This window comes from Dromiciops gliroides, chromosome 3, assembly GCF_019393635.1.
Source record: "Dromiciops gliroides isolate mDroGli1 chromosome 3, mDroGli1.pri, whole genome shotgun sequence".
In the NCBI taxonomy this organism is placed as follows: domain Eukaryota; kingdom Metazoa; phylum Chordata; class Mammalia; order Microbiotheria; family Microbiotheriidae; genus Dromiciops; species Dromiciops gliroides.
In genome coordinates, this window is record NC_057863.1 from 366,631,904 (window position 1) to 366,658,644 (window position 26,741).

General features: G+C 36.1%; 1 protein-coding gene across 1 annotated transcript in view; it reads left to right on the forward strand.

The window, feature by feature from the left end:
- The window catches only part of GTDC1 (glycosyltransferase like domain containing 1), a 387,632-nt gene that overhangs the window by 163,796 nt on the left and 197,095 nt on the right, over positions 1–26,741 (forward strand).

The window sequence follows — 26,741 nt, forward strand, 5'->3', positions numbered from 1 at the left end:
TTAAACCTGGCACAATTGTTTTTCCTATCAGAAGGAACACTCCTCCCTTGTGAACAAGAACTTTGCTTCAGTGGGATTGATACTAGCTAGAGATATACACTTTCGCAACTGATTATGTTCCTAAAAAGAATGTAGAGATGGTTTCATTTTTGCTGAAATGAAGGTGGCACAGTTTAATGATAGTTCATGCCATGTTTAGTATTAATGCAAGCATATGCTGTGTACTTTTTGAATTCATGTGAATTTTGTTTTAATAACACTCCTCCCCAATCGATCTACATAAAATGATACCAATATATTATTTTATGTTGTTTTTGATGACTGAAACTCATTTCATCATGTCATATACTCTCATAATTTTTTTTTTGGCAAGGCAATTGGGGTTAAGTGACTTGCTCAGGGTCACACAGCTAGTAAGTATCAGGTGTCTGAGGCCATATTTGAACTCAGGTCCTCCTGTCTCTAGGGATGGTGCTCTATCCACTACACCACCTTGCTGCCCCTATCTTATAATTTTTGAAGTAGCTTACAAGGTATTTCACCATAGTTTATGATTTCATAGATAAGGAAACTGAGACACTCAGGAGTTAAGTGATTTTCCATGAAGGCACTACCCAATCCCATGTGCTAAAGGTCTTTTAACATTTTATGGTACCAATGCAGCCCATGAATTTTCCATTTCTCACAATTCTCTCTATCTGTGTGGCATTCCTACCTCACTTTTGGGTCATTCCTCAATGATGTCTTTCACACACAAGTTTTCAATATTTTTGTATCCATATTGTATTTATCTTGTGTCTTTCTATTTTCCTTTGGCTCACTTTCAATTTTATATCCTTGACTGTCATAGTGTTCCATAATTTTGAGCCATGTAACATCTTTGGGAGAATGCTGGTGTTAAAAAGATGACATTTTGCATTAAGAAATAGCTTAGCTTCATAGAAAATACTGTGCAGTTTCCCAAATTCAATGCAAGGTACTTTTCCTTCCCAATTACTTCTGTCATTAATCTTCCACACCTTCACAATATAAATATAACATTGTACTAAATCAGAATACTCCTCATCTAATCTCATCTCATGGTCTGGGTAACATGATCTTCTGGCTTCCTTTTATGGATCGCTAGCCATGTGACCTTGCACAAATTACCTTTCCTCTTTGAACCTCCATTTACAATCTGTAAAATGGAACATTAATACCTATGTCAAATGCCTTTTGAGATTTTTTGAAAGAAATTATTTTGTAAATACTATTAAATGAAGACTATCATCTTTTTTGTTTTTTTTTCAGATTTTCTTAGTATCTTCTCTATGTGCAATGAGAACATCAGCTTTTTAAAAATTTTTGATCAGTGATTAGCTGAGTCTGGTTTGTAGAGCTGAGTAAGGTTTTTGTTTGTTTGGTTGGTTGGTTGGTTTTTGGTACAACACAAGGACCTCATCTTTTGATAGCAGTTTCTAAAGTTTTACTTGTATGTTTATTATAGGCAAAATGTAAATATTAATTGTAGAAGCAATAGAGCATTTAATTGAGTACCATGATGGAACTTCTAATAATGTTTTGAATTTTTGAGATGTATGTACATCTGATAGTATTTTCCTACAATATTTTTTATTAAATTAATGGTAAAAACACCTGCAGAAATTGAATGTAGTTTATTAATTTGGACCATATTACCAGAGATAAATCTAGCTAAAAAAGAGACCGAGGAGAAAAAGGTTAAGAAATATTGTGGCCAACCTAAGGTTCATAAAACACAGTCTTAGCCCAGAGTGTTTTTTCAGTTATTTTTCAAATGGTAATTTGCTTTATCCAAACCAAACTCATATAGTGTAAGTAAGTGATTATTTGCATGAGTGACAATCATTTGAATGCCTGCAGTCTTGGAAAAATGGATTATTTCACTGAGATGTTGGGAAAAAATGTTTAGAAATTCTAAAGGCAAAATAATAAAGGTGATTTTTCCTTTCTTTTGACCTGTTTTTTCCTTTCCCATATGCAGATTTTATTTGGCCTTGTGGCAAAGATGAACAGGAAACAAAAAATACCATTATGATTATGACTGTGATTTATATAGTTTTTAAATTTTAAATGGCTATTGAATGCATTATTGAGAAGCAAAAAGTATATGCAGATTTATCATTTTCTATTCATTAATTATGGACTTCTTTACGCATACCTGAAAATAGAGAGCTATAAAAGCTGAGTATGATAAGCAAGAAAACAGAATTAAACTGATCAACAGTTAGGAGAAATAATTATAGAAGAAGAAAGATTTCTGCTCCCAAGAAAAATAGAACCTATGTCTTGTGTTAGTGGCCCTTGCACATGGGTGCTTCTTTAATACCTCACTTACTCAAAAGTCACATCTGGCAACCTCAGTTACCCAGAAGAATCTACAGTTGGGAAATAAGAACACATACCAGAAAAGCCTCTGAGGAGTCAAAAATAGATTTCACAAAGTGTCTGTGCCAAAGCTCATGTACTTTACTCATAAGAGAGCCCCTCAGCCTCTCAGTCAGCATACTTAGTCTTGTTGAAGATGTAATTAGAATGAGCTTGGTTATCTGCTTTCCTGCCTACAACATACAAAAGAGGGTATAGGATTGCTGGTAGACCCAGCCGTGTTAACAACAGTCAGAAGTGACAACTGAGAACCTGAAGGGAATGGAAGGGATAGAAAACCCATTAAAAAAACCAAGAAACAAACAAACAGATTTAAGAACCTTAAAGAAACCCCACTCTAGAGCCAAGTTTGTGGGAAGAACGACCTCATATACTGCAGTAAGTCCTGAGTACATTTCTTTATTAGAACACAGTATATAAATCATGTTAAAATCGGATTCCATTGAATTATATTATAAATACTTTGTTTAAAAAGTCTGGGTTTTATGTCATCCATTTTAGAAATGTTTCCATTTTTTAAGTTTTTTTTCCTGTGTGGGCACTTAAATATATTTTTGTTATTTTGACATTTTACTTAATTGGACTACCTCATTTCTCAGTAATTCTGGATAGTAAGTGTGATGTATAGCTGTAAAGCATCAATTATATTATTCAATATTCTAGAAGCTTGTATATGCCACTGACACTCCCTGTGTGACCTTGAACACTTGATACACTCCTCGTGTCTCAGTTTCCTCATTTGTAAAAATGAGGTATTTGGACTAGGTAGCCTCTGGAGTGGCCCCTTCAAGCTCTCTGGATCTTTGAACCCATGTGTACCGCCCCATTCTGTGCTCATTCCTTCTCCCCCTACTCACACTCCAACACACTCACAGTTGACACATTAATCGTTTTTGACACATTAATCTATAGTTTATATAGTTAAATTTTTGATTGTGGAGTGATTTTGTATCACAAGGTAGAAGAATCCAAAATATTATGTATGCTAAACTACTAATGGAAAATATTTTTCCAGTATTCAGTTGCAAAATTATTCAGTCAGAAATTTAATAGATATGAAATATGGCTATGTAAAGTTTATTGTAAATTAATACTATTAAATTGATAAAAGAAAATTCTGAGGTAAAACTGACAAACCTATTTGCATAAGAATAGATTTACTCTTTTTTTGACCATCAAATGATCTGTCATTCTTTTCTATAAATGATGGAATTAATTAGTGAGAATTTTTGTAATTGTTGTTTCTTTTTTACTCTTAACATTACTGAATTTTTTGCATTTATTATCAGATTTTTTTTTTGCAACAAGTTCTCTCCTGTGTTTTGATTTCTACATCTCACTTATATTCAAGTGCAGGTGAGGCCACCCTTTCTGTTTCTATTTGCCAACTGAACTGTAGCTTTAACTATCAGCTTCCTTGATGTATGACCAGTAGTAGTTCTTTGTGAGTTGCAGGCACATGAGCTGAAAATCTTGTATTCTTTCCCATTAGAGAGGCCTCCCTAGTGTTGGAGATAAGGAAGAGCTCATCAGACAGAGACTTAGGAGTCTCAGGTTATCATTCTGTCTTTATCACTTACTAGCTGTATAATTTTGGGAAATTCATATCTTTTCTCTGATTATTGTTTTCCTCACCTATAAAATGGGGATGATAACCCTTGTACTGCCAATCTCATGATGTTGTTGTGATGTTCAAATAAAAAAATGTGCAAAAGACCTTTTCAGCTATTAAAAATGGTGGAGGATAAATGTAAGATGTAATGTGGATGTAGCATGAGATAGGGAAAGTAGCTTGATGTAATGGACAGGGTCCTGTATTTGGAACCAGGGGGCATGGATTAGAGTCCTGTCTCTATTGCTTATTAGTTATATGATATTATTAGCAAATAATTTAATTTCCCCAAAACATAGTTTCCTAATTATTATTTGGATGTTAATACTTTACTAAGAGAAATTATTATTTCATATTATGTTAATAACTAGTTATTAAAATGGGATTGAGATTTTTCTCTTCTATTTCTTCATTTAGGAACCATCCCTTACAGGTCATTTAGTCAGTCATTGAAGGACATTGCTGATAGATGTGATTGCCCCAATCCTGTGGGTACATGCTCTGCAATCTCAGGTGGGAGCCTACCTAACTAGAAGACCTTACAAATAGAATCTAATCTAGGTGAATTCTTGTCCTTGGGAAATAAGCCCCTGTCCTTGGAATGTAGAATTTAGGGTGACCCAGTTTATGAAGGAGAAAACCAACCAGTGTGGTCTGGGTAGAGATGGATTCCTTTGTCCAGATTGCTGAAGACAGCTGAGTCTCATGATCAAGTCACTGTTCTCAACAGGACTAGCTGAAGACTTTTAGTGTACCTCCTCATTAGTATGCCCATTCCCTCATTAATTGTTCACCAGTCTGGGTTGGTTTTCACCTGTCGGGGCACCACTTTTTCCAAAAGTATTTAAATATTCAGGGATCTCCATGGCTTTGTCTTTGGTTACCAAGAGAGACCATTGACCATCAATTTATTGGTTATTCGTTAGCCTACTTAATAAATTGATTATTAATTCCCCAGAAACTCTGTCTCCCAGGCTTTTCATTCATCACAATACACAGGTTGTTATAAGCAAAGTCCATGAGACATCTTTATGTGCTCTGAAAATGTGAGTTATTAATCTTGCTATCATAATCATTATTAATCTGTGTAGGACAGAATTTCTAACTTTCCTTTACCTTCTCACTCTTAATTCCACCAAAGTGAAAGGAAGAAGAGGATTCCTGTTTGTCCCTGCTTGTCATAACAGATAAAGTGCTAGAATTCTAGTCTGGAACACCCGGGACTCTACTCAACTTGTTTGGTGGTTCTGGGAAAGTTAGGTAACCCCATTAAGCCTACCTCCCCACCCTCTTTTTTTTTTTTTTTTTTGGCGGGGCAGTGAGGGTTAAGTGATTTGCCCAGGGTCACACAGCTATTGTCAAGTGTCTGAGGCCAGATTTGAACTCAGGTCCTCCTGAATCCAGGGCCAGTGCTTTATCCACAGAACTACCTAGCTTTCCCCCCCCCCCCCGCCCCCCTCCCCTTTAACCTCTTAGTATCCCAAAGCAACTCCCTAGGACTATCATCTAACTAAAAGTCCCTGTGCTGAGGGAATCACAAATCCTTTAAGTTACATTCTAAGAGGGTTACATCAGGGAGAGACATAAAACTGGTAGAGCTTCATCCCACCCAAGAATGGAAGTAGAGAAACTCCATGGCTAAGAGACATCTTTAGAGTCTCACACATAGAATTTGTTACATTTCAATCACCATACTATCCCTGGAGTAGGAAGGGAAGAGGAAGGGGAGATTTTCCCTTTTCATGCCAAGAAAGTTCACTCTTTCATTTGGAGAACTTGGAGTCAGGAAAATCTGAGTTCAAATCCCATCCCAGACACTTAATGGCTTGTATGATCCTGGCAACTCACTTACCTCTAGAAGGCCTCAGTTTCCTTAATTGTATGAAGGGGATGATTATTGCAAATGCCATAGGAGATAACATGTAAAGTCCTTTATAAACTTTAAAGTACTATATAAATGTGAGCTATATTCCCTCACTAATCTTTTTTTGTTCCTACATGGCTCCCCATGTCTGAGGAACCTCTAACTTCAGACTTTAGTCACTGGGCACACATAATCCTCTTCTAGGTAGGGCAGTGCTGTTTTTCAGGTATGCCTGTCAATATTGTAATCTCCCTATAGAAGACAAAACCAAATCCTTTTAGCTGAGGGCTTCCCTTCTTTAGGCATTTAGACAGAGGCAGGGCTAAAGGAAAGGACTTTCTCCTATTTCTTCTCCATATTCAGTCTACTGCACTCTTACTTATTAACGATTCCTGAATAATACATCATATGCTGTCTTCAAGGTTGACATCTCAGGAGAAGATGACCATAACCATTTAGCTATAAATCCATATGAGTGGTTCCTGTGTAACAAACCATTATATTTCAGATACAGGGGATACCAAAGATAAATGTCTGTTCAGTCATGATCCTAAGTCTCTTCCTGAAAATCTCTGTTCACACTTTGAGTCCTACAGAGGTCCCATGCTCCCCAGCCTCTGGTTTCCAACATTAGTTACTGAGTGGTGATTGGTTCTTCACATATATCGATCTTGACAGCTGTTACCAGTCCTTTTTCTCCTTCCCTGCTAATGAGATCTCTAATCCTGCTTAGTTCTCTGGCAAGATTATAAAAACTGGAGATGACTTGGGTAGGGGAGCATCTCAAATATAGTTGTGTGTGTCTGGGGGGGGACAGCACACATACCCTATTATGTCACATTATTGAGGATGTGAAGATGGTGATAAAATCCTTCTAAAAACTGAGGAATGCAGAAGTGGGTTCCCTAATGATAAGAGCTTCTGGGGACAATACTTTTGTTTTTTATTTGTTTGGATAATACTTAGGAGAAATTATCTTAATGGTGGCAAGTAACAGGAGTTTATAGTTTTTGGTAATAGAATTATATACATGCCATAAAGGTTTCAGGATTGTTGTTCCTTACATAGAAGGATGACTTTGCAATGTAAGAGGCCTCTAACTCCTCTCTCCCTTTGAATTATCCATATTTTTCATTTAGCCAGCTAATAACAAGATCATAGGATTTGTTCATAGCCCCAATCCATTAGACTATACAAAGATTATACATAAAGCGAATTACAAAGATGCATCTTATGTTCATGAAAAATATCTCCCACAAAAGTTTCCCAAAAATTGTTGATAAAAATATCAAGGGAGGTTTCACCTGAATCAGATGGCATTTAGTTGGATAACAGAAAAAAATCCTTAAGTCTACCTAGACCAGTTATCTTTTTATATTTCTGTTTGTCCCAGTCTACACTCTTCCTTAATCCTTTTATGTAAGGGAATCTTCAATTTTTGATTTTATAAATTTGACATAAAGAGTTCATTCATTGTCAGCCTCATAAAAGCCAATGGAAAAGTCTTAATTTTTAATCTTTTAAAACATTTCCTTGGGAAGTAACTGGAATTTGGACTTTGACCCACAAAAGAAAAAATTATAGTTTAGTATTAAGAGTATGTAAAATAAAGTGAATTGACAAATACGAAAGCTTCAGTCTGGTCCCAGGTGCAAAATGACAACCAATGAAACCAAGCAGTATCAATCCTGATATACTTGTGGCCTTGCTGACTAGTACTTAATATAAATGATTCCAGTTTTATTATATCTTTCCATTTGGTTTGCAGCTTTATTGCCTATTTCTGCTTTCTAGGACTCCTGGAACAAAAAGGTATCACTGAGAGAATAAGAACCTATTTTCTGACAAGTTCCCTTGTTTCATAATGGAACATGACTTCATAGAGTGAGGATTTTTATAAACAGAGAACTGTGACTTACCTCTCCCTGTGTATGTGATTATAGAGGAGGGAGGGAAAAGAGGTAGGTTGCTTGGAACAGCCTCACTTATTGAAATCTCAAGGATTTCTCTTCACACACTTCCATCCATCTTTTCTATCTATCTAAAATGTGGAGCCAAAATAGATGTTTATGGACTTTGCCTAACTAATTTAGAATCAAAAATGGAAAATTTTAAAAACAGTGTGAAAACTTTAAATGAAAACTCTCAGGCTGTGCAAACAAAGGCGAAGAGCCTCGGGGCTTTCTGAAGGATTCTTATTAAAGAAAACACTATTTTACATTGCAAAACGGAAGTGTCAGAAAACAACAGAAGATCTGTAATTTGAGAATTCATGGATTGATGGGACAGAAGGCAGGCAACTTGCCTCCCCACTGAAACTTTTTGTTTTCTGTTGGAAATTGTTCTGATTTTTAAAAAAAATCTCTCCATACAAGTGGCCACATTTCTTAGATACTGCAAATGACGTATTGACAAAAATGTATTGATATTGAAAATATTAGTGAAAATACTGAGTTTATTCTTATCACAATGAAGTAAATTGGAAATACCTTATTAAATATTGACTTAAGGGATGGAAAATTGATCTTATAAGAAAATTATTTTGTTTTATAGACTAAAGAATGTCTCTATTTTCCCAGAAATATTCTGGCTATCCAAAACAATATGCAAAAATATTTCTTGCAATATAATTGTTATTTTCTGTGCTTACTGGATTTATCAATTTATCAAGTCCACCTTCTGGCTTCACCAAAAACAGAATGAAGATTTAAATTTAGTTTTTGAAGTTATCCTTCTAACATTGCACATCACTGTCAGGAAGACAAAAATTTCCTAGAAACCCCAGGTATATACATAGAGCTTCACCTGTAAATTCCAGAGGTAAACTCCTATTTTTTCATAATAGCTGTGAAATAATATTCTATCCTTAGAATTTGTAATGTTCAGTTCAATGAAAATTTGGTGCCTACTGTGTTCCAAACATTGTGTGAGGGACACATAAAAAAAAAAAAAGAAACTCAAAGTGGTCATATGCTATTTAGGGTGGAATAGGGCATGTTCACAGATAAGTCAATATAAGGTAATTGAAAGAGGGAGCAGCCATTAACAAGGGAACGTGTTTGTGGGGGGTGGTGCAGTTGGGACAAATTAAGGAGGGCTTCACAGAGGAAGTATAGAAATAATGCTGAAATGGTCTTAAACAAACTTAAACAAACAGCATCCTCAGCCTTCTAGAGAAGCTGCACACCCTGAAATAAACAAAAAGGTTGAGCTCAACAGAAAGAGCTGCTAAGGCAGATCTCAGGCCACTTTGTTCTCTAGGAGAGGAACCCCCATGTCCCCAGCCTTTGAGCACAGAGCAAAAGGTACCTAAGTTTAGATAAAATAACTTTGTTATCTGATTTCTCTCCCCCCCCTCCCCACCCTGTTTAACTGCAGTTCAGCCCTGAGACTGTAACTGCTAACTTTGAGATGGGGATCAGAGAGGGCCACAGGAGGGGTGTACAGAAGAAAGACAAATGAGGATACCACAGGGATATTTAAGTGGAAGAAGTCATGTGTGTTCATGTGTAAAATACTTACCTGTATATATGTATGCATATGTGTGTATGCTCCATTGTGGTTGGTATAGAGTGTGTGGAGAGTAATATGCAGTAAGCCAGAAAAGTCCTTATATATACATCTTTTCCACCTTCTCCCTGCTTCTCTCCCTCCCTCCCATCTCTCTCTCTCTCTCTCTCTCTCTCTCTCTCTCTCTCTCTCTCTCTCTCTCTCTTTCTCTTTCTCTCTCTCTCTCTCTCTCTGTCTCAGTCTCTCTGAACTTTAAAAAAAATATTTAGTTAGCTGTTTGGAGATAACTGTTTCCCTAAATATTCTTATATATTTTATTTTGTGCATTTAAAACCATTATTCTAGAAAGGGAGGGTGTAGTCTACATCAGTGGATGTCATATCTGCACTAAGGAAAGCTTGTATTTGTGTAGTGCTTTAAAGTCTACAGCATTTTTTATCACAGATGCCTTCTGGGGTAGGGAATAATAACAGTTGCTATTATCCCCATTTTAAAGATGGCTAAATTGAAGATCTGAGAGTTGAAGTGGTTTGCTTGCTCAACAATGCCCAGCTTTGGGGCAGCTAGGTGGTGCGGTAGATAAAGCACTGGCCTTGGATTCAGGAGGACCTGAGTTCAAATCCAGCCTCAGACACTTGACACTAGCTGTGTGACCCTGGGCAAGTCACTTAACCCTCATTGTCCCACAAAACAAAAAAACAAAACAAACCCAATGCCCAGCTTGTGAGCATTTGGGGTAAGATTTGAAGTTAGGTTCAGTTATTTCAGTTGTGTCCAACTCTCTGTGATCCTATTCGGGGTTTTCTTGGCAGAGATACTGGAGTGGTTTGTCATTTCCTTCTCCATCTCCTCTCACAGATGGGGAAACTGAGGCAAACGGGGTTAAATGACTTGCCCAGGGTCACACAAATAGTAATTTTCTGAGACTAGATTTGAATTCAAGAAGGTGAGTCTTGCTGACTTCAGGCCCAGCACACTATCCATTTTGTCATCTGGGTGCCCTAGCTGTGCCATGCATACATAGGATGAGAGGGGCTTCACTGAATATTATAGTGCATAAAGAAGACATGGCCTTGACTATTTCATTAATGTTTATTGGTTTCCCACAAAATGTCCCTCTTTAATATCATGTGATCCGAAGTTAAAATTTTTGCTTTTCCTTGATTTATTCATTCCTATATTATAATACTAATATCAACTTGTGAACTGTTGCCATCAAATAAATTAAATGAAGAGGATCAGGATGTATACGACAGTATAAAGAACACTGGCTTTGCATTCAGAGGGGCTGGGGTTTTGTGTCCTAGCTCTGTCATTTACCATCAATGTGATCTTGGGCAACTCACTTCTACTTACTTCAATATCATCATTTCTAAAATGAAGGGATTAAATGGACTTGGTGAGTTCTGAGTCCCCTTTCTGCCTTAGATCCATAATCTTATGAGCCTAAGATCATAGGAATAATCTTTTATAACTAGTCTTAAATTAGAGAATTTTTCCTTTTTTTTCCTTCCATGCTTCTATTTAGTTCAATTTAACAAAGTTCTACCATTTATAAGGTCCTTTGGTAGGTGTGAGAGATACCAAGATAAAAATAAAATCATCCTTGCTCTGAGGAGCTAACATCCTAGTGGGGATATATAATATTTATACAATTAAATATATATGTAGTATAACAGGATGTAAATGTACCTAGGTGTTAATTAGCCCATTTGATGAAGAAAAGTTTTCAGCTATTGCTTAAAATATCCCAACTTATAATCATTTCCTACCAGGTAACTAACTAACTAACGAACTAACTAACTAACTATATATATATGTATGTATGTATGTATGTATGTATGTATGTGTGTATGTATGTATGTATATGTATATATGTATATATATATAAAATACTTCTGATTCAGCTCACTTGTTAGCATCAACATTCTTCATGCTTGAATATTAATTAATATTATTTAACATTTTCCTTTATAATTTTATTCATGGAAAGCGAGAGCTTTATAGTGAAAAATAGTCATGATTTTCATCATGAAGATAAATATGGAGTATTATCAGATGAAAAATTTTTTACTATGTTAAATGATTAACATTATTTTTATCACTTTAATTATTTTTTCTGGTAACTACAGTAAAATCCAGTTTTACATGGGTTCTAAAATTATATGAATGCATATGTGTGAGATAAGCAATTTGTATGAAAGGTTTTGTCATTTTCTCTTAATACTTTTTTGGGGAAATTTCAGATGTATATGTAGGACTGAATATAGATTCATATGTATATGTATATATGTGCACATATTTTTATTTATTCCACTTAATATTTCCCAATTACATGTAAAAAATTAACATTCATTTTTGAAAATTTTGAGTTCCAAATTCTCTTCCTCCTTCTTACCCCTCTTCCATCCCCTGAGAAAGCAAGCAGTATTGATTATATATGTGAAATATGCAAAACATGTTTCCATATTAGCCATGTTGCAAAAGAAAACACAAATATATAACCTCATGAAAAATAAAAGAATAAATAAAACTAATGAAAGTAAAAACATACATTTCAATCTGCTTTCAAAGTTTATCAGTTCTCCTGGAATTAGATAGCATTTTTTATCATAGGTTCTTTGGAATTGCAGAACTAAATTACTTTAAAGAGGTTGCATACCCACTGGTGAGGCTTTGCCCAGGCTAAAACTATGGTTCTTCTATAAGAGTTTTAGGAATATTCTCTGTCCTATGCAAATAAAGCAGATTGCATGCTTACTAATGGACTATAGAACATACCCAAGTAGATCTCAAACTATGAATAGCATTTACTTGGTTGCAAAGGTCACTGTGAGTTCCTCTACAATATAATCATATAATATCATTCTACTCAAAATGGCTACATCTTGTGAGTAACTGAATAAATAACTGCCTTAAGTAAATGCATAAAATAGATGACGTTTGTATCCTAGCCTTTTTTTTTTTTCCTATTTGATGCTTCTCCTTCCACCCTTTCCAAGGACTTGACGTGCCTATTCTGTCCCATGGCTTATCAAGACACTGGTCTGCAGTATTCTCTGTAGGCTTAATGTAGGCCTCTTCTATTTCCCTAGTACATCCGTAACTGTTTAGTCAAGTAATGATACATTAAGTTAGTATATCATTCCCTGCTAAGTGAATTTCTGAATCAGTAAGAGTTTTAGAAGTTCTGAAGACAGAGATGAATTCAAGTGTTTCAAGGAAGACTTCGTAAAAGAGATGGAATTTTACTAAGTTTCTAAAATATGGAAAGGATTTTAAGGGATAGATGAAAGCTTGTACCAAAATAGGGAAGCAAGTTGGTGGGAAAGTAAGTAAAACAGTTGATCTAGAGTAAAGCTTCTCAAACTGTAGGTCACAATCATGTAACTAAATGTGGGGGTTGTGAAAAATTTGGCAACAGTAAAAGTTTATGTATACCTATTTCTTCCTATTTACATGGGGCCATGTAAAAATTTCTCAGGTGAAAAGGGGTTGTGAATGGAAAAAGCCCTGGTCTAGAGTTGTATGTTTTTGTAGGGAAATAATGGGGAAAAACTCCGTAGTGAGGTATGTGAGAGTTATACATGGTCTTGAATGTACAGCCAAGTTGTTTCAACTTTTTTTTCCCTTAGCTCTAGCGATGGTTTTTTAGCAAAAAAAGTGATGTTTTAAGAAGAATGCTTTATTGGTACTTTTTCTAATAGGTTAGAAGGGGGAAAGAGTATAGATAAGGAAAATAAGAGGCTATGATAGTATTCTATGCATATGGTGATTAGAACCTGAAGCAGGGTGGTTGGTGGTAGTGTGGAAACATGGTGGTGACCCTGGACAGTCATTTCAGCCTTTTGTCTGGAATGAGGTTCCATAGCTTGGAGTTCTGTTTGTTCACTGATCTTATGTACCAGTCCTTATTCTTTTAAGAGGCAGTATGCTTTCATGGCTAGATATTAGATTTTGAGTGAGAGGACCTAGGTTGGAATTTCAGCTTTCCTACTTAAAACCTATGTATTCTTAGAAAAATTGTTTAAACTCTGTGGACTTCAGGTTCCTCATATGTAAAATGAGGGAGTAAGGACAAAGGCGCCTATCAGCTCTAAGTTCTTTGAACCTTTATTTGAAACCATGAAGAACTACTGGCCAGGAGTCTTGTCACCCTCACCCTGATACAGGGTTGAAATACAGATATTAGGCAACTTATTTATATAAAATATATACATAACTATTTGAACCTTACTCTTTACTGCTATCAGAACAAGTGAACAAGATGGCCAAATTAAAGGGAAATTGTAAAATCTTCTCAAGTTTGAAAAGTATTAATAATATTGCTGATGTTTTTGGTAGGCTCCAAAGAAATATTGATTCTTCACCTACTTTTATAAGCTAGCATTTATTTAACTGCGGGTATACTCCAATACTGTTCTCTTTGTTTCTTTTCTCTGTCTCTTAGTCTTTGTATCTCTCTTACATGTCTTCTCCTCCTTTTCTTCTCCCTCCTCCTCCTCCTCCTCCTCCTTCTTCTTCTTCTTCTTCTTCTCTCTCTCTGGTCTTTCATGCAATTTCATTCTTTGTGTGTGTGTGTGTGTGTGTGTGTGTGTGAGAGAGAGAGAGAGAGAGAGAGAGAGAGAGAGAGAGAGAGAGAGAGAGAGAGAGAGAGAGAGAAAGAGTATTCCATGCCATATTGGCCCTGCTTTGCTCATAAGGAATCTAATGGCACCTAGATGAGAGTCAGGAATGAGCCAAGTTCTAGTTTTCCAAGCCAGGGGTATTACTGACGATCTTCCAAGATATGAACTTGGGTTTTTATGTGTGTAGCGCCCACTTCAGTGGTTGGCAATGAGTTACTGTAGAGAAGTCCATACTGTACTGAGGCTATTGAGGTATATTGGTCTTGCTTCCACCAATAAAAATTGGTGGCTCCCATATTACTGTGTGATATGTAATGTTTTGACAATACTTCTGTCTGTCTTGGTGAGCACCTCTATTCTCTGTCATCATTTCTTATTGCATCAGTAATCACAGGTCTCATTACCCATTTCTGCTTGTAATTTCTAGCATCTTTTCTGCTGTCTGCTTTCTTTACTATCCTTTCTGTCTGCCCTCTTCTTTATGCTCATTTTTTAGTTATGTCTTCTTCCTCCTTTCTCTTTTGTTCTTTATATATTTCTCAACTTTTAATTAGCCTTTTTGTTTTAGCTTTTAATAAATATCATTATATACTGAGAGTACTTCTTTCCTTCTCATTGCTGAACCAACCACTCAGAATTTCATTGTGTAATCTTTGAACCTTAGGCTCTTATGAACAATTCTAATTTTTACTCTTTGGGGCAAGATTTTTCATTTTCTTGTGGATTTTGGATCTTTGAGTGTATTGAACATCTGATGGCCAAAGAGGAGGGGCATTAGTGTGCCTATTTGACTCGTGATAAACTTTGAGTTTTTTTCATTCAGTGGGAGGGACCTCAGCACTAGGTGGAACAATAATTCTGGAATAGCTATACACATGTTTCTATCATTTGTATTTCATTAATTTTAAACTAAATTTTAAACTAATTTTAACATCCATTACATGTCAGTGTAACGATTGGAATAATGCCATCTGCTGGATACTTACTGTAGAAGAGTTCTGCCCATGAAGGGAAGGTCTTTGAGGGCAAGACCAGGAGTCTTTTCTTCAGGATTCAGGAAGTGACGCGGACTAGTGGGAGGAGGAAGGAAGAGACTGGCGCTCAGTCTGGGGCTCTTTCCTCTGGACTCTGGTGGAGAAGGGAGCTAAAAATGTGCTCTCCCTTTAATAGATAGAAATCTAGGCCTTTCTCTCTCTCTTTACCAAATTCTTATTCTCCTTAATAAATGCTTAAAAGTCTAACTCTTGCTAAAGCTTATAATTTATTGGCGACCACTCATTAGATATTTTAGACAGTTTAGCTAGAATTTTAACCCTTAACAGATGGCTGACCACGAAGAGGAAAGCTAAACCTGTCTTCTGATCTTCTGGTTGGGTAAGAAATTTCCCCTCCCTCTCCCTTTAACTGCTAAGTACTGGTGTACTGGCTGTGTTTTCCTTTAAATTTTTTCGAATGGACCTTTTAAACTCCCTAATTATCCTATTTTTGATTTTAGTCTGTTTAACCAGACAAATGGGAGATAAGATCATGTTAATGCTTTGTTTTTGTGGATTTTCTATTTTTCTTTTTCTTTTTGTTAAAAGAGCCAGCAACTTACTCACACAAGGAAATATCTCTCCCTCTCCCAACCATGCTTTTTCTGAGAAGCCTGAAGAGATTCCCGCAGCTTTTCCCAGTTCTAACAGTAATTGTTGCTTTAATTTTGCATGCCTGGAGGCAATGACCCACCCTCTAGAAGCTTTTAATCCCCTAGCACCTGGAGGCAAAGTGGGGGAAGAGGAATCCAGGCCTGAGTTCAAAATCAAGTCTGATTCAAATTGCTCTGGTCCCTCCCCTCCTCTCCAGACCCCACCCTCTACTCCTCACATGGCCAAGCCCATTGCTTCCCCTGCCTGGGAAGTCCAGAGATCTGATGCGCATGCTCAACTTTTTCTACCTGCATTTGCAGCTTCAGGCTCAGCCCTTCCCCGGCCTGGCTGTGCTTCTGAGACAACCTTAGAAAACCCTTTAAATTCCAGATATGCTCGTTTTGTTCATAATTTTGCTAACCTGCTTTTGTCTTTAATTAGTAATCTTATAAAGCATTTGTATGGTGAAAAGACTGACAGACAATATAGAGGGGTTAAAGAAGAAAAACTTAAGCTGAATAAGAATGACAATCAACATAGTTCAAGACTCTGCCTCTTTTGCCATGGAAGGGTATATATTTTACAGAAATGTAGAAGTAAGCAGCAAGGTATTGATATGAGTATTGGGGATTTTAGATATTGGAATCAAAGGTGTTCTGAATTCACTCAGAGTATTAATATCAGTTCAGAGGTTACATAGGATTTCTATGCTATTACATATACATTTTGAAATTAATGGTATGGGTTTATTTTCATAGAGATTTTCATGCTTTTGAGATTGTGTTTTATATTTAGTTTTTAAAACAAGGAGAATATTTGTAAAAGCTTTTTATAGTCATGTGATCAAGTTTATATTTTATAATACTCTTATTAATATTAAGTTCACATTCATTTAGACTTCCTTAGTTTGAATTTCATTGTCTTTTATTGTTCCATGTGTATTTTCTTCTATTCATTTGTCTATCTAATTTTGAAACATTGCAAGATGGTTTTGATTTTATTATACAATGTTAATTCTAGGAGTATTGTGCTCCCATATTCTGAGTTATTTGTTTTTGTTATTTTTTCTCAACTGATTATTTGATCAAACTCTTTAAAGCATTTCCCTGGCAAATTGGTTGCCATGGCAAGTGTAAATTGATTCTAGAAGTATTATTTTTGATAAGCATATTCCAAAAATAAAAAAAAAGAGGGGAACATTTGTAAAAGTTTTCTTTTTAAAAAAAAAGTTTTCTTTGAGATTCTGTTGTGCTTTAACTTGTATTTAAGTATGTTCTGATTTTTCACAAAAGTAATTGTATACTAAGTAAAAAAAAGGTATTATTTGAAATTGTTGCATAATTATATATTATATTCTGAGTCAAGATGTATTCACATTTTTTGCAATCATTTATTATCCTCAATTTTTAAATCCATATGAGACTTGGATTATGGGAACTTATCATTTAAGACATTAATTGCCTTTATTCTGAGTTATCAGATGCCAGTTGGCCAAGATGCCATCCAATCACAAGAGGAATACATGCAAGAGCAGACACTGAACTGTCACATGAGGGGAGACATGCATGAAGTCAAGGTATGGCCAAGGGAACGGCTTTTGACAAATGTTGAGGTTGGATTCTCTTGGTTTAATATTTTATTTTATTTTTCCCCACAATATTGTACAGATGGCTGGAAGTATTGATCCCACCCATCTCACTTCTACACCTGGCTTCTATGCTCCCTCCTATATGCCTGATGCCATGGACATCTCAATCCCATGCATCTGATTAAGTCTGACTCAGTTTCTTCCAATATGTTCGGTGGCATGGACATATATTCCATCCACCTATTTTAAGCCTGGCATACTGTATGGGCAGTACATATTGCTCAAGTGTGGGAATGCTCATATCCCATCATTTCTCTGTTCTTTTATGGTAACCCCCATAATTATCTCAGATGTCATGATAAATACAGTGTTGAATTTGGCCTTGACACCTGTTACCAATTATATTAGATTTTTAAATTTCTCATAATGGCATGAGGATAATTAGGCAGATGATGCAAAAAGTGATAAAACAAAGATAAAAATTATTTTTATTAATTAATATTGCAGCAATTGTCTTCTCAATTACCCTCCATGAGGGGGGACTATAGTAAGATTATAATTTTAAAGAATGTTTCAATTTTTGTTTTATTATATGTTTCATGTGTAACAACTAAGATTCTGAATTCCCTTAGACATGTTTTTGAGAACTTTCATTGTTTGATTTGATTATTGACAAAGCTATTTTAAAGTTGTGTTAAGCTCAATTTTGTAGGAAATTTTCCTGGCTGATTACCAGCATCCACACATCAACCCCTGAAAAGACTTCCATTCCAGGACTACACCTAGAGGACATCTGAGAAAAGACTTTCAGAGACTTTAAATGAACAGTTTTGATTTGTTGTTTTTGTTGTTTTTTTTTCTCTTTCTGTTATAATATACACCATCTGTAACATGTATTCTCTGCAGAGGCCCTCCCTTTGCAAGACTAATGTCAAAGCGTCGGTTCATGAGGACAAAAAAAAAAAAATCGCCCCTCTGAACAAAACTTTCCTCTCTTCCTTTTCTATATTGTTGTTCACATATTATTAGTTAGCAATAGTTATTATATTCTTTTTACTGTTCCGTCAAGGAAACATTTTGTTTCTTGAGGAACAACAGGGGGGACTGTAACGATTGGAATAATGCCATCTGCTGGATACTTACTGTAGAAGAGTTCTGCCCATGAAGGGAAGGTCTTTGAGGGCAAGACCAGGAGTCTTTTCTTCAGGATTCAGGAAGTGACGCGGACTAGTGGGAGGAGGAAGGAAGAGACTGGCGCTCAGTCTGGGGCTCTTTCCTCTGGACTCTGGTGGAGAAGGGAGCTAAAAATGTGCTCTCCCTTTAATAGATAGAAATCTAGGCCTTTCTCTCTCTCTTTACCAAATTCTTATTCTCCTTAATAAATGCTTAAAAGTCTAACTCTTGCTAAAGCTTATAATTTATTGGCGACCACTCATTAGATATTTTAGACAGTTTAGCTAGAATTTTAACCCTTAACATCAGGAACTATGAAAGATACTAGTGCACAAAGGAAAAACTGAAACAGCCCTTGTCCTCAAGAAGCTTACATTCTATTGGAGGGAGTGAAAAAGGAGTATATAGTAGCATACGAGGTAATATGGATGATAGGTAACAGAGGATTACTCAGTTTGTCATAGTTAACCTACCAAACATTTCACACATGTGGCTAATTAGGATTTAACCATAATTTTAAAAAAAAATTCTCCATACACAAACATCTGCCCTTCTCATTACTGTGAATTGATGTATCTAATGGAAGTAAGAGTTAGAAAATTAAAGATATATAGTACTAGATATATGGAATATACCTGGTGCTCCCCACTTGCCCAGAGTTACTAATAATTTTATTTCCACAAAATATGGGGGTCTGGTCCTCTAGCCATTGCTAAGGAGTATGGTGTAAGGAATAATTGGACCTGAATTAAGAGTATTGGACCTGATGTTAGAAAAACCTGAGTTCAAAACTGCTTTAGATTTACTAACTAATCCTGAACACATCATGTAACCTCTCCCAGCCTCAGTTTTTCCATGTGTAAGATGGTGGTAATAATATCAACGGATTGTTGTGACCAGGAGATAATATATGTATAGCACTTTGCAAACTTTGAAAACCAATCGTTGTTGTTGTTGGTATTTTTATTGTTATCATGCTAAATAGTAAGTGGTTCTGCTGAATATCTATTAACTCTACAGAAATAATGACTAAGGATCCAGATGCCTACCCCTGATGATATCATGGAAAGCATGTGACAGTGGGCCTTCCCAGAGTGCACAAAACAAACACACACATGCAAACATGCACACACACATATATAATATATTCATATCTGGTTGTTTTGAAGGATGTTTATAAGATTTGTGTGTGGTTTTATTGTAGGAAATGCATATTTTGTTAATTCCGGGAAAGTATATTATCCCAGGATAGTGCCTGTTTACAATTCTCTGGCTGGTCATGATTACCAAGATGGGATATGCTTTTAAAGGGTATTTATCCTTGATCTTTTTTTTTTTTTCACCATGATAGTTGGCATTCTTCCATTTCCTATCTACTGAACTTTCGATTTTTCTCTGCTGTTTTTCTGGGGTGACATTGAGAATTTTTACCATCTGATGAATGCAGATGTATTTTCAAATTAAAAAAAAAACATCTTGAGCATTTGTTCTTCCTTGCTACTCTCTTCTTTGTCAGAATATTCATGTAGCTGATAAAGACTTTGCTCTCTTTAAATACCTTTTGGTACAGTGTCTTTAGCAAGTTTTAGGACTATCTTTTATAGTTCTTTATGAAATAAGGTATTTTCTAACTGTGAAATTTAGCTGAAATAAGAAGCAGTAGCACTGAGTGTCTTTAAAATTATGATAATATCTTGTATTTTAGGTAACACCTTTCATGTTGAAAGATTCCAAAGCACATTGCAAATGGTTACACATTATACAGTGAAGCGCAGTCGCCATTGTGTAGTGAAACATGGCAGCTGTTTAACAGCTTATAGCAACACTACACAGCAGGTTAGGGTAGGAAGTGAAGAATACAGATTCACTTGAAAAATTGCTAGGGGGAGTGAGGTAAGCAGAATGTAATTACCTAAGTTGGATTTTGGCCAGGACATAAGGGCTAACACCTCCAGTTTTACAAGAGATAGCTTTGGTTCTTTAATAACTATACACTTGGAAGAATATTTTTCTGCCACCTAACCCAGAAAAAAAGGATAGTTATGCCAACTCTAAAGGCCATCAACTGAAGTTGTAACACTGTTTCTACACTGACTCAAGAGGAAAAATTCACACTTCTCTAAAATCCACGTGATGGTGCTAAGACTTTAGATATTTAGATAGATAAGGATCCATTTTTCTTGAATTGTTTAGCTAGAGCCTGACCTGAAATTATTGAACTAGTTGGCTTTCATTCTTTTTGTAATTATCAAATTGTTTATTGGAAATCTAAATAAAGCACAAAATTTGCAGTTAAGAGAACTTGGTTTAAATTCCTCACTCTATGTGACCTTGGACAAGTCACTTAAATTTTCTGGCCTTTCTTTTCCCCATCTCTAGTGAATTCAACCAGGTGATCTCCAAGGTTCCTTCTAGCTCCTGATCCTATGGTGACTTGTCTCAAACATACCAGGCTTATGAAGCATGATATAGTCACTAATGTCGATTATTATCTGCTAGAGGTGGTTTTCTACTCTGTGCCAATGTAGCCATGTGAGCTAGAATACAATCCTAATCAAAACCATCATGCACATGGTCAAGGAAAGGGAGTTATTGGGATAGGGATCCATTTATCAGGACAAGGAACAAAACAAATAGGACTCTGGGAGAAATAAACTCAGTAAAAAGGTCAAGAATGATGAAGGAGAATCAGGTTTGATAAAACAAGTTTGGAATACAGTAGAAATCTTAAAATACAGACGCTCTTAACACTTTTCTGGGGTTTTCATTTCCTTTTGTTTAATAAGTAATTAAATAAATTTATCTGAAAATAGGTATATGTAGGACTGTGCTTCATTTAAAAGGATGCATTTTTTATATCAGAGAGAAATTATACATCTGTTCTTATTGTCTTATTTCAGTAGTCATGCCAGTTAAGTATAGGTAGGTGATTTGAGCAACATCTGAAAATTTGAGCAAGCACACTGAAATTGAAGTGGTCTGTCACCCAGGTTGGATTTTGCATAAGGAGGCAGATTGAGGTTGGGACAGGATAATGCTTCTGTTAAGAATGAGGTTCAAGACTTGGTTAAATGACCAGACAGTCCTAGAAAGAGTAGTAAACATGAATAGACTAAATGCCTACTTCCTCCCCTCCCCTCCCCATTCTCCTTCCTTCAAGTCCTAGCAAAAATCCCATCACTTTTGGGAAGCCTTTCTCAATCCTTCTTAATTCTAGAGGCCTTCCCCCTATTAACTATTCCTTACTTATCCTTTACAAAGTTTTTTGTACACGTCAACCTGAAAAAAGCAATCAACATAACAAAATTAAGGTCTTTAATTGGAGCAGAGGAGTTATAACTCACAATGCCATCATTAGGAACCTAGGAGTACCCAAAGGGTGGGGCAGAAAACAGAGTTTATATAGGGTATAAACAACAACAACAACTACTACTATGATGATGATGATGACTACTACTACTACTACTACTACTACTACTACTACTACTACTACCACCACCACCACCACAGAGCATGTGAAAAGGCTGCCTTTGGGGTTGATTACTCTTTGCTTCACCTGCTAGTTGTTTTCTTTTTTCTTTCATAAACTGAGAGTAACCAGATTATTTGGGATATCTGCAAAGTAATCAGAGGCTGGAATTGACAAAGTTTGGTCTATCCCAGAACATTCATAGGTTTGGGGAATGAAACTAAATGAAATCAATCAGTTCTCAGTAAATTGTGTTTGTCATACATATTTATTTGAACGTTGTCTCCTCTATTAGATGGTGAACTCCTTGAGGACAGTGACTGACTTTTGCCTTTCTTTGTATCCCTAATACCTGGCATATAGTAGGTGCTTAATGAATGTTTATTAACTGACTGACTGCTCATAGGGATCAAGGGTAGAATTAGTATGTAGGCAGGCTAGAGGTTTGTTCATCAGGCAGAAATTAAGAATTCTGTAGTCTGGGGCAGCTAGATGGTGCAGTGGATAGAGCACTGGCCGTGGAGTCAGGAGTGCCTGAGTTCAAATCCAGCCTCAGACACTTAATACTTAACTAGCTGTGTGACCCTGGGCAAGTCACTTAACCCCAATTGCCTCACTAAAAAAATTAATTAATTAATTAATTAAAAAAAAAAAAGAATGCTGTAGTCAATAAAGCTGAGGATAGCTCTGAGGGTTTCCAGTAAACCTTCTGCTCTGACAGAATCTTATCTTAGGTAACTTAGGTCTTCCTTTGCCATCTGAGGTAGCCTTTCCTGGGCTTAAAGAGCTTAGGCATGTTAAGATAGGGATTCCTGGCAAGAACTAAAAGCAACTGCTGCCTTTTCCTCTTGAGCAATTGAAGTCATTCTCCACTACTGACTTTTGTTTTGTTTTGTTTTTGCGGGGCAGTGGGGGTTAACTGACTTGCCCAGGGTCACACAGCTAGTAAGTGTCAAGTGTCTGAGGCCGGATTTGAACTCAGGTACTCCTGAATCCAGGGCCGGTGCTTTATCCACTACGCCACCTAGCTGCCCCTCACTACTGATTTTTAAGTGGCCGTGAAGGGAGAAATTTGGGGACAAATTCTAAAATCATGGTTTTTCCTCCTCAGGTCTGGGCCACTTCCCTGATCTTGGGGATGTCCTCCTTGTCACCCCAATTAATTTTCATTTATAAAAAAGTCTAGAAAGGGCCTCCTCCTTCTTTGACATTCCACATTATGTAGAGTAATTTTCAAATGTCTATGAGTTATAATGCTAAAGATAAGAAAATGTGAAATCACAGACATCAGTTATCTTTTGAGATGACTCTTATGTCTGCCATCCCCTTGCTGCAGCCTTCCAATAGTACTCTCTTTTAAACACTTTTTTTTTTTTTTGCGGGGCAATGGGGGTTAAGTGACTTGCCCAGGGTCACACAGCTAGTAAGTGTCAAGTGTCTGAGGCCAGATTTGAACTCAGGTACTCCTGAATCCAGGGCCGGTACTTTATCCACTGCACCACCTAGCCACCCCCCAATAGTACTCTCTTACCATGGATTTCTCTGAGAGGAGTTGGAAAAACTTCCTCAACCTGTTTTGACCAGTTCTCTAATTGATTGAAATAGGATTGATATAAGTCATCTATAAAATTTCTAAACAGAATATTAAATCAGCCTTTAATTTGGAGGGCTATTCAAAAGCAAAGGGAAATCTTTTTTTATTTAGTCACGAACATTTTAAAATACGTTTTAATATTTTTATATAACGGGGAAAAAGGCCCCACCATTTTGCATCTGAGGACTTGTAAGTTAAGTTTATGCCTGAAGCAAATTCAAATGTTCAGGTTATAAAATTCCTAAAAACAGCATATAATGGAAGTGCTGACAGACCTTTAATCATAGTGATGCTATTATTTCACCATAAAAGGCTATGCTAGTTGATATATATTATAGTACCTCGGTGATAGAGAAAATAATGTTCTATCACTCTAAGAACAATATGATAATCTGATTGAGAAAGCCAGGGAGGGGGGAAAGCTAATAGTGTTGTAATATTTTCCAGAAATGCATTTTTTCATTGCTTTTAGTTATGTTAAAATAAGATGTCGAAGCTCACTGATCTGGTTTTACAAGCTTTATAAATATGAGATTTAAGGATTTAAAAAGTAATTGGAAAACAATTCAGAATAAACTAATAATTTATGACATCCCCATAAATACATTTCTGATACAGTTATAAAATTCATACTTTTCTTCAATAAGATGTTTAGAAATTAGGGAGAGGTGTGTGTGTGTGTGTGTGTGTGTGTGTGTGTGTGTGCGCGCATGTGGGTGCACACACATGAGTACATGTGTATCTGTCCTTTTTCGTAGGTTGAAAATATAAGAATTGTCCTATTATGTTTAGCACTGGACAAAGAGTCACATAAATGCTTAAAGAGACAATCTATTATGTCATATACAGGTAGTAGTAATAATAACAGTAATTAACTAGCATTTATATACTGTTTTAAAGCTTACAAAATACTTTACATGTGTTACCTCATTTCATGCTCCCAACAATCCTGGGAAGTTGGTACTATTATCACCCCTATTTTACAGATTAGGAAGTTGAGGCTGAGAGAGGTTAAATGACTTGCTTGGGATCACACAGCTAATAAGTGTCCAAGGCATGATTATTCATACTACATACTCAGTTATGTTTTCCTGACTCCAAGATCAGAACTCCCCACTGTACCATCTGATCACTTCAGAAAATTAACAGACTCATCTCTTGATAAGTAGGATGGGGAGAAAAAGGTATCAAAAATAGAATTGTATTTGACGAGTCACTGAAACAAGCTATGAAATTGAAGAGAGAACAGATAGAGGGGGGCATAACCTTTTATATGGTGTCCTTTTCATCAGTAGTGGCCTAATAAGCAAAGCATTGGGAAGTTATAAAACACCCACAATTCACCTGGATACTCATAATGTTTTCCTGACTCCAACTCAGGGCTCAAATCTTGGTGATTAATAGCTCTTATAATATTTTCTTAACAAGTGTGGCTTCAAATGCAGTACTTTTTCTTATGTCTAACCCTTATAAAATAGCATTGAACTATTTTTCTCAATAAATTCTACTGGTACATAGTTTCACAGAGTAATTATAAATTGCATAGAAGTACTGCCCATTGTCAGTTTTAAATGTGTTGCTTTATCTTTTCTTTCTCCTTGTCTTTCCAACTAAATGGAACTAGGGAATTAAATCAGTCCTACAAGGAATCCACTCATTCCTTTTCTCTTAGTTTAAACAATTCTTCTATTAATTTCTATTACAAACTTTTGGATTCTTTTTTATGATGATTAAAATAGGAATCCAATCTATTTTTAAAAACTCATTTATTCTACAATACTCACCAAGCATCCATATAGGGAATTAGTTTCTTTTTTGACGGTTTACTTTATTTACCTGGCAGGCCCTTTCTATTTGTGGAATCAAAAGTATTAGAAATATGCATTATAAAGACCTAGAAAGTCTTAGAAATGTATTTTGGGGCACATTTTCATGAGAAACTAAAAAGCACCAATCAATCAACAAGCATTTGTTAAGCCCCATGCCAGGCACTATGTTGTATAAAGACAAAGGTGAAATAGTCTCTGTCCTTAAGGAGCTTTTATTCTTTTTTCTTTTCCTTCTTTTTTTTAAAAAACATTTTTATTTATAGTTTTGGGTTCCAATTTTTATCCCTCCTTCCCTTCCTCCCCTCACCCTTCCCCAAGGAAGCAAGCAATCAGATATGGGTTATACATGTATGATTGTGTAAAACATTACCATAGTAGTCATTTTGTATATGAAAACTTGAATAAAAAAATGAAAGTAAAAAATAATATGCTTCAGTCTGTGTTCCATCAATTTCACTCCTTTCTTTGGAGGTGGATAGTATGTTGCATTGATAGTCCTTTGGGATTGTCTTGAATCATTGGAGCTTACATTCTTATGGTCGAAACAGCCATGTGTATTACATAAATGTATAGACAATACATACAAAAAATGCAATATGATTATTAGAGAGGGGGCTCTAAAAGCCAGCTTGGACATCAGGAAAGGTCTCATGTAGATGGTGGCACTTCAGCCAAGTCTTAAAAGATTCCAGGGGTTCCAAGAGGCAGAGATAAATAAGTTCATTCAAGCATGGAATACAGCCAATGTAAGAGCACAGAGATGAGACATGATGTATCCTTTGTGCAACAATAAGGGTGGATTGCAGAGAGTAAGGAGGATAGTAATGGATAGTAATAATTAAGTAGACAGGAAGAGTAGGAAGGGACCAGATTCTTGAAAGAACTAGAGGCAGTGGGAATCCACTGGAGTTTGTTGAACAGGTGACATGATCAAACCTGCACCTTAGGATAATTACTTTGGCCTGCTTTGTAAAAGATGAATTGGAGTGGGGAGAAGCTTTAGGCAGGGAGATCAACTAAATTAATGAAATTAATTGAGGGGAAAAGCATCTATTAAGCTCTTACTGTGTTTCAGACACTGTGCTACAAATTCGGGGCTTTTATAATAGTCCAGATGAAAGGTCTGGACCTGAGTTTGTGTGATGACTATATGAGTGGAGAGGAAGAACATTTGAAATAGATGTTGAAAAGATTGAAATAGACAAGATTTGGAAACTGATTCAATGTATGGGGAGAGTAAGATTGAGTAGGCAAGGATGACACTGAGGTTGCAAACCTGGATGATTGAGAGGAGAGTGATGCCCCAGACAGTTGTAAGGAAGTTCAGAAGAGTGGGTTTGGGGTTAGAGAGTATGAGTTCTGTCGAGTTTGAGATTTCTATGGGAAATCTAGATGGAAATGTCTAGTATGTGGTTTATAATGTGGGACCAAGATGGGGTA